General features: G+C 32.1%; 1 protein-coding gene across 1 annotated transcript in view; it reads left to right on the top strand.

Annotated features, from left to right (window-relative positions):
• The first annotated feature begins 578 nt into the window (after positions 1-578).
• The window catches only part of LOC123711830 (cardioacceleratory peptide receptor-like), a 53,407-nt gene continuing 38,322 nt past the window's right edge, over positions 579-15,663 (top strand). The window contains exon 1 of the mRNA XM_045664657.1: positions 579-696. The gene's annotated coding sequence lies outside the window, so the exon portion shown is untranslated. The remainder of the gene's footprint in view (positions 697-15,663) is intronic.

The following is a 15,663-nucleotide window of genomic DNA, read 5'->3' as shown; positions in this document are numbered from 1 at the left end:
TTTTATTAATAAACTTTATAATAATTGTTAACGAATTTATTTATTTGTTGTATTAGACAGAGAATAAATTCAAATAATGTAAAATTGCATACTATCACTTTAATGGTAAATACTTTATTATTATAAAATAAAATTAGTATAACGTATATAATACACATACCTTAAACATACTTCCATAAATTAAGTTCTACGTTATAATTATAAGTTTATACATATCTTCAATCCGGTAAAAAGTCATTTCTTTAAATGTGTAAAAGCTATGTTAATAAAAGACAATATTATAAGTTCTACCGGTCAAAGTCCAGCATCAAAATTTAAACAACATTGAAAAATCTACAAATAACTAAGAGTGAACTGTGTTTGCAAGATTAAAGTCTTAATGTTTATTATACCTAAACATAAATTGCCTTTATCTAAGGAATTTATTCGAAACTTTGCTAACTATGACTCATACAAATATAATAAAGTAGTGATTTACTAGAATATATATATTACAATGAATATAGACCTAGTTGTAAGTACAATATAGCAATTGTATAGACGGAGCTTTCGCGCGCATTGAGTTTTGTAGCGTCTTGTCGCACGCACGTCCGTAGCTCTGTGGTCTCACGAAGTTATATCGAATTGAGAGCTTTTGTGTTTGAACTTTGTGTGTAATTGGTATGACTTTAATATAGTGTCATTTTTTCTTATTAGGTAAGTTAAATTAAAATTTAGTTTATTTTAAATGTAGAATAAATATTTTCTAATAATTTCGAAAAAAGCACTGTTAAAATAGTTGTTATCATTAATATTATTATTTTATCTATTTTTCCTTTTTAATTTTAAGCCATTCTAATTGCATATCGGACACTTATTTATTGTTATGATAAATACATTTAAATAAGAGATTATATGATATTATTAAGAAATAAACAGTGACAATAACCCATTTATTATAAAAAAGTATTTATTACAATCGTATGAAAAATGACAATGAACACCTAAAATCCTAACTTCTTTTTGTAAATGACTTATTAAAAGGCTAACTTGAGTCAACTATTAAATCTGCAAACAATTCCTTTAAGGCCTAATTATGTCAAAAAAGTCAAAATTAATTAAATAAGAAATATCGAAAGATAATAAGATAATACAATATACGAAACTAAAAATTATGTTTGAAAAATATTTTCATTTTAGTTTTTCGTTCGATGTTTTGATTAACATTTGTTCGGAGTTTTGAAATCTTGGGTGTACGCAGAGCTTTATAGTGTCGTTACTGGAATTAGATGGAATTGAAACCAAAGTCAGTGCTACACAACTATGTATTCCTACAAAGGAAAGTTTTATATATTTCATACAGCGTGCTTTCGATTGTATATACTAAATTGGTCATATACTCGTAATCAAATTACTTTTCACAATATGTTGGTCAGTAATGGTTGACACGGTACTCATTTGTTTCTTCAATTAATTAAAACTTATATTTGAAATACGAAATCTATTCCGATATTTGTTTTACAGCACACTGGCAAGGGCTGAATGAAAAAGGCTCGTGAGGCCTTGCTTCGACCGATAGGTGTCTGTGCTTCTTGCTTTTCATTTTGAGACGATTATTTTAGTTACTGGGGTAAAAAAGATATTATCAATACTAACCTATTGAATTATTTATAACTCATTTAATAAGTTATGGATCAATGGAAATGAGCAATATGAGTGGAAAAGTGGAGCAAAAACGCATAAAAATGGTACAGTAATCACAAAAGAGGAACAAAATTTATTTACTTTGTTTTATTTGTTGACGTCTCGTTGCAAGTATACAAAAATATAGTCCAATAAAATAACTAAATAAAAATAAGAGAAAATGGTGGCCTTATCACTTTCGAGTGGTTGCGTCCAGGCCAACCAACGTGAGATTTTTTTTTAAATTAATTTGGAAGTTGGATGGAAACAACAGTTGGTACATCGCAGAGAGTGGCATAATGCAAACAGAAATCATTGGGAGGAGGCCTTTGCCAAAAAAGGACACACAGATATCAAAAAATAATGAGATTATTTAAATGTTACGTATCAGAATTATGTTTCACTATTATTATTATTAAACATTACGAAAGTAGCAAAGTAATTTCTGTGAGTGAGGTCACCGCCTGCATCTATTAAGAAAATTCATGGCATTTGTGATGTATATATATTTAAATACATTATTACCATACATATATGTGTAAGTACATACTTTGTATGAATCGAAAAATACAAAGATTTTCGTGACATAAAAGTTTCAATGAAGTGTAACAAAAATAAATACCTCAAAACACTACACTACTGCAGCATTTATCAGGTTTATTTTGGATTTTTTAGTATTTTTTGAAAAATGTCGAGTTCTATGTTTATGTATGTTGCGGTGCTAGCGTAAACCAGTCATGAAAAATATTTAATGTACGTAAAATTTAATGAATTAATTAAAAGAATCTTTGCACATAATAACATCGATATTAAGCACATATAATGACCAGCTCAACTCCAGTAATAGGTTACCGATACTGTCTCTCAATTGAAACCTTTGTAATCTCTTTACTCTGCGGCCGCTCCAGAAACAAAAAAAAATTGTGGTTAAAATATTTTTACGTATATTGCTATGAATTGAAATAAATTATCAAATATGGTACTAATATTATAGTATATTATATTTATTATGACCTCAGAATTATGATATAGGCATAATGAATAGACAAACATAATACAACAAACAAATTGACGTATATACAAAAATATAAAAGCGCTGCCGTGCTTCATATGGACACAACCAGCGAAATAACCTATAATTTTTGGTATTATTTTTATAGAGAAACTCACTTACAGTCATTGTTATATTGATGTAGATTTATTTACGCCATAATTTGATAGGTAACGAAATTACGGTGATTTTAACGGTTTAATCAACAGCACAGAAAATATTGTTTCGAATTTCGTTGATTTCTTCCATCAAGATCCTGTCGGCTCTGAAAGTATAAATCAAAGAAAGGTCATGGAATCGATTTGACATACATGTAGCGTAAGAGTTGAAGACCATTTTTGTATGGAACTTTTCTATTATTAATAACCCGTATTACCCGTATATAATATTATTATTGTCTAACAGTTACAGAAAAGCACAATTATATTTTATTTCTCTAGTATTGTTCGTTACAAATAGCTTATGAATAGTTGATGTCGATCTGAATTATTAAAAAACCTAATGCGTTCATAAGTATTTTTTTTTTACTTCTGTTAATATGTAAGCTTTTTTGACGTGACAACGTCTTATAATTCGATAGAGCCGGCTGCACGAACCAAAAAACCATGACTCCAGCGGCGTTACCTCGGCCTGAGGCGTTCTATTTAAGTGCGGAACGAGCGACAAAGAGGCACAATCAGTCTCTGCGTTCGGCAGCGTTCGACATCTGTAACTCTCCTACTTCAGGGAGCGATGAAAAAAAATTAACATAATTGGATTTATGCGTACAAATAACTGTAACTTGATCAATTCAATTGTGATTTAGATTTACCTACTTCTCTATATCCTTAAAAAATATTTATCAAACAAATATAATTAAAATTTTCTTATGACGCTGTCACGTTCAACTATTTTTAGTAAACCGTTTTCTTAACCTTCGTAGTAATAGTCATTTTAATTATGTATTTGCGAGACTGGAACCAAACTTTATTTAAAGAGGGCTACCTTTGAATAAAGTAAAATGAGTGCTTACCGTAGGCCATAAACACTTGCAACACCGACGGGCTTTCATGTTTGTTGCCGGCCTTTAAGAGTAAATAAACATTTAACTAGCTCCTAAACTAACTGACCAACGTCATTATTCTCTATATATTTCGGATCGGATGTAACTCAGTGGAAAATTACGTATAATTCAAGGTCATTTATAAGTTTCTGGCCTTGACAGCGACCTTCAATCTTATCCGTTCCAATTTCCTCTTATTTACTGATCAATTAATTAAATACAATCAAGGTATGTAGAATCTTTTCCAAAAGTATTATATGTATTAAGGTTTATGGTCGATAACATAATAGCACAACAAAAGAATGGTTGTTTGTGAAGTCAGTTTACGGACGATAGTTTAACGTAACGTCATATTTCAACATTGTTGAAATTATTGCATACTTTTATCAATAAAATTGAATAGTTTTTATTGAATTATCGCTATTTTTAGGAAGTGGAAGAGAGAAAAATGACCATTTCAATTTCACCATCGGACGTCAAGGCTGAATATAATATACCATCCGTATTACCTTGACGTCCGACGTTCCACAACTGAGCGTTTCTTAAGGCATTTTCTGCCACACACTACCACTATATGGAACTAGCCGCCCACTGAAGTATTTCTAAACCAATTCGACTCAGGGTCCTTTAGGAAAAGAGCGTACCAATTCTTAAAAGGCAGGCAGCGCGCATGTGAGCCTTATGGCAGTGCGAGTGTAAAAACAAGATTCGGCGCAAACGTACAATGAGCGTAACGGGACAGTGGCCGTAATGGGACAATGAGTCATGCTTTTTCATGCCTGCAGCCGGTGTTCATCAATTTATTAGACGTTATCACTTCAAAATATTATAAAAATAACTAAACCTTCGAAATAACGAACTTAGTTCCTTTAGGTTAAGTCCGCAAACTTAAATACTCCAAAATTCGTTTAACATTTTTAACTATAATAATTTATTACTGTCAAGTTGATCTGTTAGCCTGTGAACTTAAGTTTTCATTGTATATACCTTTAACCTATTTAATAATATTTTATTAAATTTATCAACCTCCGCCATTTTAAAACCGAATTTCACCGGCATTATACTCTCCGCCACTGTTTTTGGCAGGTATTTTATTTTACAAAAATCTTTGTACGACACAATACACCGTTAGTTGGGGTGGCGTAATAGGAGCACGCACTTACATTATAGGGAAAACTAAACATAGTTCAAATAACTAATGATATACAAGTATAAATATGTATTCCTAAAATAGAATTAAAGGAAACATAAAATGATTGTATTAAATGCATTTTGCTATGATAACATAATCTATTTACAGCAGAATCCATCCTTTGCCTGCATTGATAAGAGCTTTGATAAAATAATTAAAACACCGAAGTGATTTCAACGCGAAAAACATATATTTAACTTTACATTCAACACCTCCAACGACAGACACTGAACTTAACTCACGTCTTGTATAAAATAATACTTAAATAGAATATTAACATTTAATTATTTATTTATTTACCACGAAGGAAACCTGATACATACATATCACAAATACAAGATATGTTAAAAAAATATATGTACATTGTCAAATGTCAATCTAATGGGCAAGTAGATGATCAACCTCCAGTACCTGACAAAATGATTTATTTCTTTTTGCTGCGTACAATATTTTCAGTGCAATATTCGTATTAAAGAAACATAGAAAATGAATGTGATAAAACTGTAAGCCATCTTCACCTGTCAAAATTGTTGATTCATTTATTGAGGATGGATATACGTAAAATAATAATTTATTTATTCAATCAGACAATCATAAGTCCATATATTTATTGTTGTGCTAGTTAATTTTGTCCCAAATATTACATTAGTAGGTTAGCTTAGTGGATTAAATCATAAAATTTAAAAGGGCACATTCAGTCCTTGGCAATGGCCCATGTGAGTGATAAGCCGGTAGCACGCGCCTTAATAGATACACAGCTCGCTGGCGCATCGTAGCGTAAAAATAGTTCACAACTGCACGACCAACTATTGCACGTGACATACGTGTTATTAACTATTGCGAGGACTCCTGAGAGATGTACTGAACGCATTTTTAAACTGAACACGGAGAGCATTGTATGATTTTTTTATAGCAAGATGTAATATTGATTTAAGCTATAGGCTTAAAATGATGTAAAATATGCTCTGAAAAAGGGTGTTTTTACCTACAGCCAAAACAGTGCAAGCTATCGAATGACATATTAGCTCTAACAAACAGCGCCCTTCGTCCCCGTCTTTTAGAATGCCTGTAACCTCTACAAAATGCCCGAGGTATTTTATCTTATCTACCCTCTCTAATAGTATACCATCATACCATACCATACGAACCAAGTTGGTGGTTAGCGATGATCGTAACGATGTTATTGCTAAAAAGTCTTAAAAATAGGTCTTTCGTGTGCTAAAAATTAAATAGTTACACTATTAGATACAGCTGGGAACGGCGATAATGTGTAATTTTGTGCACGAAAGTGTAAAAATGGCATAAAATAGCGTTCTAAAATAAAGCATTACGCTTTTGACAAATTAACGTAGTAGAAACTACAAGGCAGGGCTAGTATACTTGTTCAATACATATAACAATGGTTATAGTAAATAGTTAAGGTCAAAGTTAATGAAACTTCGTCGCTGTAATTCCTGTTAATTAACACATAAATTAACTGCCGCGCCACTGATTAAGTGTTGATTTTTATGGACTAAATGCAAGTTCAAAAATCACATATCGATAATATACTTGTAAAAATGTCATTTACTAAATTGACTAATAAAATGTATTGTCTTTGTTTTATTATTCCTTAAGTATATATCGCGAAGTCATATTAGTTACGAATGTCTTTGTCTTTTCAGCTTCAGAACAATTTAAATTAAATTTATATTTTTGAATTTATAACTCGGAAAGAAGCTACCAATATTTCCTATAATGCCTGACCCAAAAAAAATACGGCGCTACAACCTGTAGGCAAGTTGGTGATCAGCCTCCTGTGTCTGACACATGCTATCGATTGTTTGTATCTAAGGCCTAAGACAGAGGTTTCCTTAGTATTTCCCCTTTACCGTACAATCTCAAACCTATTCATATATGTAACCAACTACACTTATGAACGTCAACACAAAGGTATTAAAGTGATTCTAAATTAACACTTACTACCAGTTCGCAAGTAAAGGGTGCAGGTCGGACAAGAAGAACTGGCAAGAAACTCTCAGTCACTCTTTTTTATCGCCAAGTTTTGAGACACACAAATTGTTTGTAAGAGTTGAATATTTCAAGTTGAGCAAATCAATCCCAAGGATTACGATCATTTAAGTAATCGTCAAGTCTGTAGAAAGGTTTATTAAATAATTAACGTTTAACGAGAGTTTTTAATTTATTCAGTGATAATTCTCTTATTTCGCTTGGGGGAGTGTTGTAAAAACGAATACATTTCCGGTTTAACGACAACAGTTGAAGAATTATCTAGAAAATATTAAGTAAATACATTTCCATAATATAAGAAGTGGTTTATATTCTGGAGCCTGGTTGTTGGTAGAGATTTGTTTTGTTCTGTGTCGAGTATTATTGACATTTCAATTGTTTTACATAGATGTAAATTTTTTTATTTAAGATTGTTGCAAAGAAATTGCATTAACATGTTTTCCTTTTCAAGTTGTAGATACGCCAAACACCGCATGTAATAAGTTTGTTTGTCGAGGTCACAGATCTCTTAATAGAGGGTTATATTAGACCTCATTCGGATGATATCTTTGTTTGGAATTAGTTTGAGTTTAGAAAAAGTATATACTTTGCTTTGTTAGTTATTTAAAATAATGGAAATATCCAATTAACCGTCCACATTTCATCCCTAACGTATTAACTAATGTCAAACTGATCTAAAATTATCGTGATGTATGTACACATTTTCTTTTTCATTGTCCTGTAATTTATTTTTCACAGTGGTTGCCTGCAAGAAATCACTCCAAAGATATGAGGCCGCCAGTTGCCCTCCTTTTTATCAAATTATGTGTATGTGCAACGAAGTATGAAAAAATAAATAATATTTATCAAACCTGAAAGTAAACAAAAGCATTACCTAGCAGAGCTCATATCTTTTACCTAATTTACAGATTAGTATTGTCTTTTGTTAAAATAGCTTTTACACATTAAGAAAAACACTTTTTGAACGGATTAAAGCTATGTATTATTTTTAAAACTTATAGTTATTTACATAATTCTATTTCTTTCCGAAGTTTCGCGTACTTTTCAGTGTGCGTGGTCACGGTGACTGAGGACGAAAGGTGTTAAATGTCAAAAGTATCACAGCTGCAGAGAAAGTTGTTTTATATGTATTTATTGCCCCGAAGTTGATATCGACTAAAAGATGACAGAAAATTTAAAATTTAGTATTATGTAAATAACTATAAGTTTTCAAAATAATACATAGCATTAATCCGTTCAAAAAGTGTTTTTCTTAATTTACAGAATTTATGCAAAAAATAGTCATTTATTGTAAGCAATATTTACTTCTAAAACGCTATAAAATGATGGATAACGATTGAAAACGTCACGGCACACGGCTGTCTACATCACCAAGAGTAATTTTTTATCGTGCAGATAGAAGTCAATTGCGAGCCGCATGGTCAAGCCACTGCCTGAAACTATGTTTACACTTTTTCTTACACTATAGTTGGTGAAATGTAATTCCAAGGTCGCGAGCCTATTCAGAGTCTTCAGTATATTTATCTGTGTTACGTAAGAACCACGTGGATCATCTATAAATACAATTGAACGGATCAGAACATTGTTTACATTGCCGTAATAAAAACTCATTATAACCGTTCTTGAACTATTCGAAAAGAATGTATAATTTTTGTTGTGTTATTATATTAGATCCATACATTATGTATGAAATATTATCAAACGTGTAAAATGAGCTCGACAAGCCAGCTAGCCAGCAAAATGTAAAAGAAATGTTTATTTTTAGTAATTTTTGTTTAATATCTGTGTGTATATTTTAATTGATCTCGATCCGTGTGTTCTTGTAACATTTGAATACTTGTCGCTTTAGTGTTTCCTGTCTACATATTTTTGTCTATCAATATAATCATGTAGAATAAATAAAACCATAGAGAAAATAATCAGAACTCCAGGTCGTTAAAGGCTTTTGATCCCAATGATACTTTGCCGGTCATGATCTAGGCTTTCAGTCTAAATCGGCTCATTGAATCGTTATAACGGAACAGATTGAAGCATTTACTGCGTTTGACAGGAACTGATGATGCGTCCATATTTTGTTTATCATTTGTTAAGACTGACTGTATGTAATTGGGATATTATTTATCTACCTATGAGATTTTGAGGATGGTGAAACTCCAAGCCAAAGTTTGCTAAAACAGAAAATTAAATTTCCTACAGATAAAATGGTTTGATACATTTTTGTTCAAAATTTCAAATCAACTTCTGTGTAGATTTGTGACACTCGTGTCTGTTATCAGATCCAAATCAAAATCTCTAGACACACACAAAAATTGTTGCAAGTAAAAAGGGTACATATAATTTCAACTCCATTCCACATATTCAGATATTTTATTAAAGATGCGAATCAATCAGGGTACGATGAGATGTAAAGTATGGATATTAAAAAACGTATTTCCGTTATAAGGCAAGAAATAAACAATAATCTTATCTGGTATTCATTACATGAATATAAAAACCTAATATATCACACAAAACTCGACGTTTCAATTTCAAACGTGCAACACCGCATTGCCATTCAATCTAGTTAGATTTACAAAAGTGTAGTATATTTGCTAACCTTCGCCGACCTTGACGAAACAAACATAATATTGAGTGAAGCAAATATATCAGGAAGTGTGAGCGAGTACTTCGAGTACTACCACGATGTATACAAAAAATTGTTGCCATGGCTATAAAACTGTTTACTCACCCTTCTAGAAGTTATAGATCAGTGCCATGTATTTCTTTCAAGAGGAAGGTTATTAATTTTTTAAAGCCAAAGTGCCTTTATAGCGTAGGCGAGTATTTGGACCACAGATTTAGCATAGATTGTAAATAATTTAAATTTGACATTATTTTATGTAAAGTAAAAATTTAAATGACATTTGCATGCCTATTTATTTATGGCTGATTGTGTAGTTGATTGATCTAACCACTATACCACTATTTTGGCAAATAAACGATTATTATTATTATTGTTATAATTATTATCAAATTTCTATTGATAACACAAATATTATATCGAAAAATGACGAGGACGAATTAGGTAAATAATGTACGTTTATATAAGCAACTATAACGTTATATACATTTGGCGTTGAATGGGTTTAAATTTCGTTATAATATCAATTAATCATGCTTCATGTGTGTCAAAAACTATCACACGTAATATTCACTAATAAACACTGTACTCGTAAGGCATGTTTCGGTGTATTAATTATAGTACCGTATCACCTCGACGTCCGTCATTCCACCACTATGTGGAATCAGCTTCCCACTGATGTATTTCCGAACCAATTCTACTTCAATAAAGGAGTGTACCAACTCTTAAAAAGGCCGGCAACGCACTTGTGATCCCTCCGTCAATGACGGTGTCACTTAACATCAGATGAGCCTCCTGCCCGTTTGCCCTATATACCTCATATATAATAACTGTTGTGTTATGTCGCAATCTTGATATAATGTACGAATCTACACAGACGAAGCATCGGATGGAAGCCAGTTCCGTTTCGAATTGTTAGTTAAATTTACTTATTCAAGTCATGATTCATTACAGCTGCCATAAATTATTTAAATATTATATTCTACGTTTTAGAAAATATTAAACTCGTTATGTTATGTTGTAAACTACATTGCATAAAGTTTAACTATGTCGAGAGCTTAATATCTAAAAAATAAATAAAATGATTCAACTAGATAGGTGGATAGAAAAACTGTATACAATTTGTGTTTCCACCACACCAACTTCCTTTATATTAAGAACATTTATACAATAAATAAAAATAAAATAAATAACTGTTTGTTTGTTTCGTAACAACTTAATCACAGGAAATACTGGCTACAATTCAGACAATTGTGTTATCCATTTGTCGAGAACGGCTGTAGACTATTTGAAAAAATATACAACGTTATGATTAAATCAACGCAATAAATAAAAACCACATAATAAAATAAAAAAGCCTGTTTATTTTTTGTAAAGAACAAAGTAAACTTTATAATAGTATTAAGTTTACTTTTATAAATAGTGCAGTGTTGGAATAGTGGCTTCAGCGTGCGCCTCTCATCCCTGAGGTCGTAGGTTCGATCCCCGGCTGTGCACCAATGGATTTTCTTTCTATGTGCGCATTTAACATTAGCTCGAACGGTGAAGGAAAACATCGTGAGGAAACCGGCTTCCCTTAGACCCAAAAAGTTGACGGCGTGCGTCAGGCACAGGAGGCTGATCACCTACTTGCCTATTCGATTAATAAATGATTATGAAACAGATACAGAAATCTGAGGCCCAGACCTAAAAAGGTTGTAGCGCCATTGATTTTTTTTATAAATAGTTATTATATATGTCATTTTTAAGAAGGCCTCCTCCAAGGAACTCCAGGTATCTCAGTTTTGGGTGAGTTGCATGCAGCTCGAGTCAGCCGTTTTTGCAAAGTTGTTCGCCCATCTCGTGAGCGGTCTTCCTCTGTTTTGTTTTCCAATAGGACCACCCCACCGAGTCACCCTTATGGTCCATCGATCTTAAGGAGTCTTTCTACATGCCCTGCCCATCTTCATTTAAGGCAGAGTTTAACGCATTTAGCTTTGGTAACGCTTCTTATTTCTGAGTGTCTTATTTTATTAATTTTTTTAATGTTAAGCATGCTCCGTACTAGGCCTTTGACAAGTTTAGATTTTTCTTTTTATCTTCTCTGTATATTTCCACCAAATATAATATTTAAATCTTAATGAATTATAGGTAACTTAATTTGAATTGACAGTCGCGTTAATGAATAGTATAATTTTATATAACTGCGCGAACGAGATAACTTAAATCTTTTCTTTAATAAAATATTAGCGCAAAGTTCTTGCGGTTCACCTACAGTCTAAGTTATGGAGGCGACAAATTGAATTTTTTCCCTGACCGTAAAATTCCTTTTGTCTGATTACTTTAACAAAATACGTAGATCGAGCTAGCCCCGAGATTTATCTTATATCGTGGGACTTATCGGACTTTTATTTCGAAATATATATACTTTTGTTTAAAATAATTCACTAAATTAAAAAAAAAATTATAGAATTATGTAAATAACTATAAGTTTTAAAAATAATACATAGCTTTAATCCATTCAAAAAGTGTTTTTCATAATTCACATAGTTTATCTAGAGCAAACCTAGTATGTTATGATAATAATCCATTATTATCTAGTATATAAAATTCTCGTGTCAAGTTGTTTGTAATTAAACTCCTCCGAAATGGTTCGACCGATTTTTGTGAAATTTTGTGTGCATATCGTTTAGATATGTACAACCCTTAATTTTCACCCCTCTATGATCCACCCCTATTTTTTGTTAGTTAGAACTTATAACTTGAACTCTTGAGGTTTATATAGAGAAAAATTCACAGTAAACCATAAAACGTTTTCATTCCGGGAAACCGAACAGTCTCCGGGGTAGCATAGCAAAATGTTCCATGTTGGTATGCACTAAAAAGGTAGGCAAAGTAAAATCACAGTAAGGAGAAACGAAGCTCGCAGGGGCAGCTAGTGTACTTATAAATTACTTGGTTATAAATCCCAATGTTTGAAAATTGTAATGAGTCAGAAAAGTGTTAAATGTTATAATAATTTAAGTACACCCAATTCCTTTTTTTCTCTATAGTAAAGTTAAATTAAGTGATTGCAACATGAATTACAATCTAGACTATACAATAATTATGGCTAATAAGTAATATTACATTGACTTAATTTTCTACAATACCAGTTTAAAGCTAAAACTAAAGTAATGTTCATTAACAGTCTTAGTGTTCTAAAATGTTTTATCACTATGTTCGTGTGTCCAAGATACCACATTTGCGCTTATATACATTACACTAGGTTTATTAACTCAAAAGGTTAGTTGTCTTTGGGCGTCTAGTTCCTGTTGTATTTAGAAGTTGGGTTGCCAGCATTCACATGGTTATGTACCCTGTTTAATGCACCTTGTATCCACATTAATGTCCTAGTGGATACACAATGGATACTTTCATTTTTAATATAATATAGTGCATTGACAATGCCCCAAAGCACCTTGTTCTGAAACCGTTGCTACAAGTATTATTTCTAAATTGCTCTTCGCTGCGTTTTTTTATTTGTTAACTGTTGTGGTAAGTGAAGCATTTCTGTGCAATACTCAACATTTGGATCGCACGTTCTAACTCTGGCTGTTAAATTTAACGACTTATATTAGGCATAAAAATTTATCACCTACTTGTCTATGAGACAATATTAAATATAATCAGTTGCTGTCTAAGGCTTATGAATGCTTGTAGCTCCACTGAATTAGTATTATTTAACGGTATCATAATTTCATATCTTTCATCTCTTATCAAGTAAACTCACTTTGTATGTATAGAAGTAGTTGAAACCTCCATATAGTTTTTGAGTTTACTAATACAAAAACAAGTCTGTGACCAATTTTCAGGTCATATTAAATTACATTGTTCGGATAAGAGGCCCATACGTGCGCGTCCCGATAGGAATATAAAGGTTATTACGTTTACTATTTTTTTCTTTATCTTAGTTCACATTGTATTTTAGAAGGGTTCATCAAATTTACTTTGCTCCTTCAATATAAGTGTAAACTGTGCTACGCATGTGACTTTAACTCCGAAGTCGTTTCGTATGTTTAATTTTTGGTCTCAAACATCAAACATGTTAAACTACAGGTAAGATACTTATAAAAATATGACATATTATATAAAAATATAATATAGATAGGATATACACGTGTAAAAATGATATGAGAACTTAAGAAGGCACAGCGTTAACCAGATCTATCCAGGAAGTTGCTTCCTCACAGTCAAGTTGCGCGCCATATCGCAGCACACAACTGCCGTTTTGTATCGAAGGTGTCACATGTGTCTGAATCAAAATCAAAATCAAAAGTTTTTTATTTCAAATAGGCCTTTGCAGGCTCTTATGAAACGTCTAGTTGCACGGTTCCAAAAAGTGGGTCTCATGGAGAAGAACCGGTAAGAAACTCCATGGACACTCTTTTCAACAATGGTTTAGCTTACAAAGACTCGGTTACATTAGTAATAATCGGCTGAGAAGTTTATATAATGCAAGGTATACAGAGATTCTATACAATGCAAAAGAATATTGAGTTTTTACTATTAGTGTAAAATGAGATACACACACTTGCACAGCGCAAGTTGCCAGGGAAGCCGCACATGCAGAGATGAATTAGCGCCATACATCTTTATCGTCAACATAGTCTTGGATTTTATAATACACTTTTTTAATTAGGATTCCTTTGATGACGTTTTTGAACTTTTTAGTCGTAAGATCAGTTACACACTTCGGTAGCCTGTTGTAGAATCTGACACAATTCCCAAGAAACGATTTATTCGATTTTGTTAATCTGTATTTTGGGACTACTATTTTATGCTTACTCCTGGTATTTATAGAATGAATAACACTTTTGACAGTGAATTGATGCAATTTTTTACGAACAAACATGATATTCTCTAGAATGTAAAGGGAAGGCAACGTGAGTATATTAATTTGTTTAAATAATTCTCTCAGAGACTCGCGGAGGCCAAGATGCAAATGCACGAATTGCCCTTTTTCTGGAGAATGAATAGGGCATCTACGTCAGCCGCTGCGCCCCACAGTAGAATACCATAGGACATTATGCTATGAAAGTAATCAAAATATACAAGCCTAGCTGTAGCAACGTCAGTAAGCTGTCTTATTTTTCTGACTGCATAAGCTGCAGAACTTAGTATACCTGATAAGTCTGCCAAGCATTCGCGAATATACAAATACATACAATTATGTAGGAATATAAAGACTTGGCGAAAGGTCTCTGTATGTGCGCTGATAATTAATTAATACCCATAAGAGGAATAAAGACATCGTCTAATATAGACGACTTATCACCTAATTTTCTGCTATAAAAAATGTATAGTAATGTACCAATGAAGTGATACTTCTCACAAGTAAAACTTTATTCATAAAAGAAAACTTATTTTACGTCAGTTCTTGAATACCGCCCACAACCGTATATATAGATTAAGCTTATTTTAGTTGACACAAAAATGATCTTTATCGCAACTTGTATTATAATCTAGAGTGGAAATTTGTGTAAGCCACCGTAGCGTAGCAATGAAGGAGTTTGTATCTTGTCCCTAAGGGATAAGCGTAGCAAGGATATACTGTCCGGTGGCTTCGTAGAATTGTAGCTACTCGTAGCCGCGTAGGCGGCCCCTGTTTTGTAGCAGGATAAGTTCATTTGCTGGTATGAATCATAGTGCTACAAAAGCCTTCATACATTGATCCTAATAATTTTTGTTTACAGGTGGTAAGTAGAGCTGGTTTAATTATAAATTTCTATTTAAGTGGTGTAACCTATATTTATTATAATTATTTTGTTTCAAAGTAATATGAGGACCTATTAGGTATGATAAAAATGTCTGATTGTTGATCTTTCGATCCTACATATTTTAACTAAGTTTTAGAAACTATGGCTTACTACTTAACTAAAATAATAGCCCTATTAGCATCAATTAATTTTACAATTTATATGTCCATATATGAAAAGGATTCTTTTGTATACACAACAATTCATTCAATTTACTCCTACCCGTATTGATTAAGTCACCTTGGATGAGTCCTGGAAACTGCATATATTAAAATAAAATAAATAAAAAAAGGAAAATTAAATCCTTAT

The sequence above is a fragment of the Pieris brassicae genome, chromosome 7 (assembly GCF_905147105.1).
Source record: "Pieris brassicae chromosome 7, ilPieBrab1.1, whole genome shotgun sequence".
NCBI lineage: Eukaryota > Metazoa > Arthropoda > Insecta > Lepidoptera > Pieridae > Pieris > Pieris brassicae.
The sequence above is the reverse complement of the archived record's forward strand: the minus strand, read 5'-3'. Positions and strand labels throughout refer to the sequence as shown.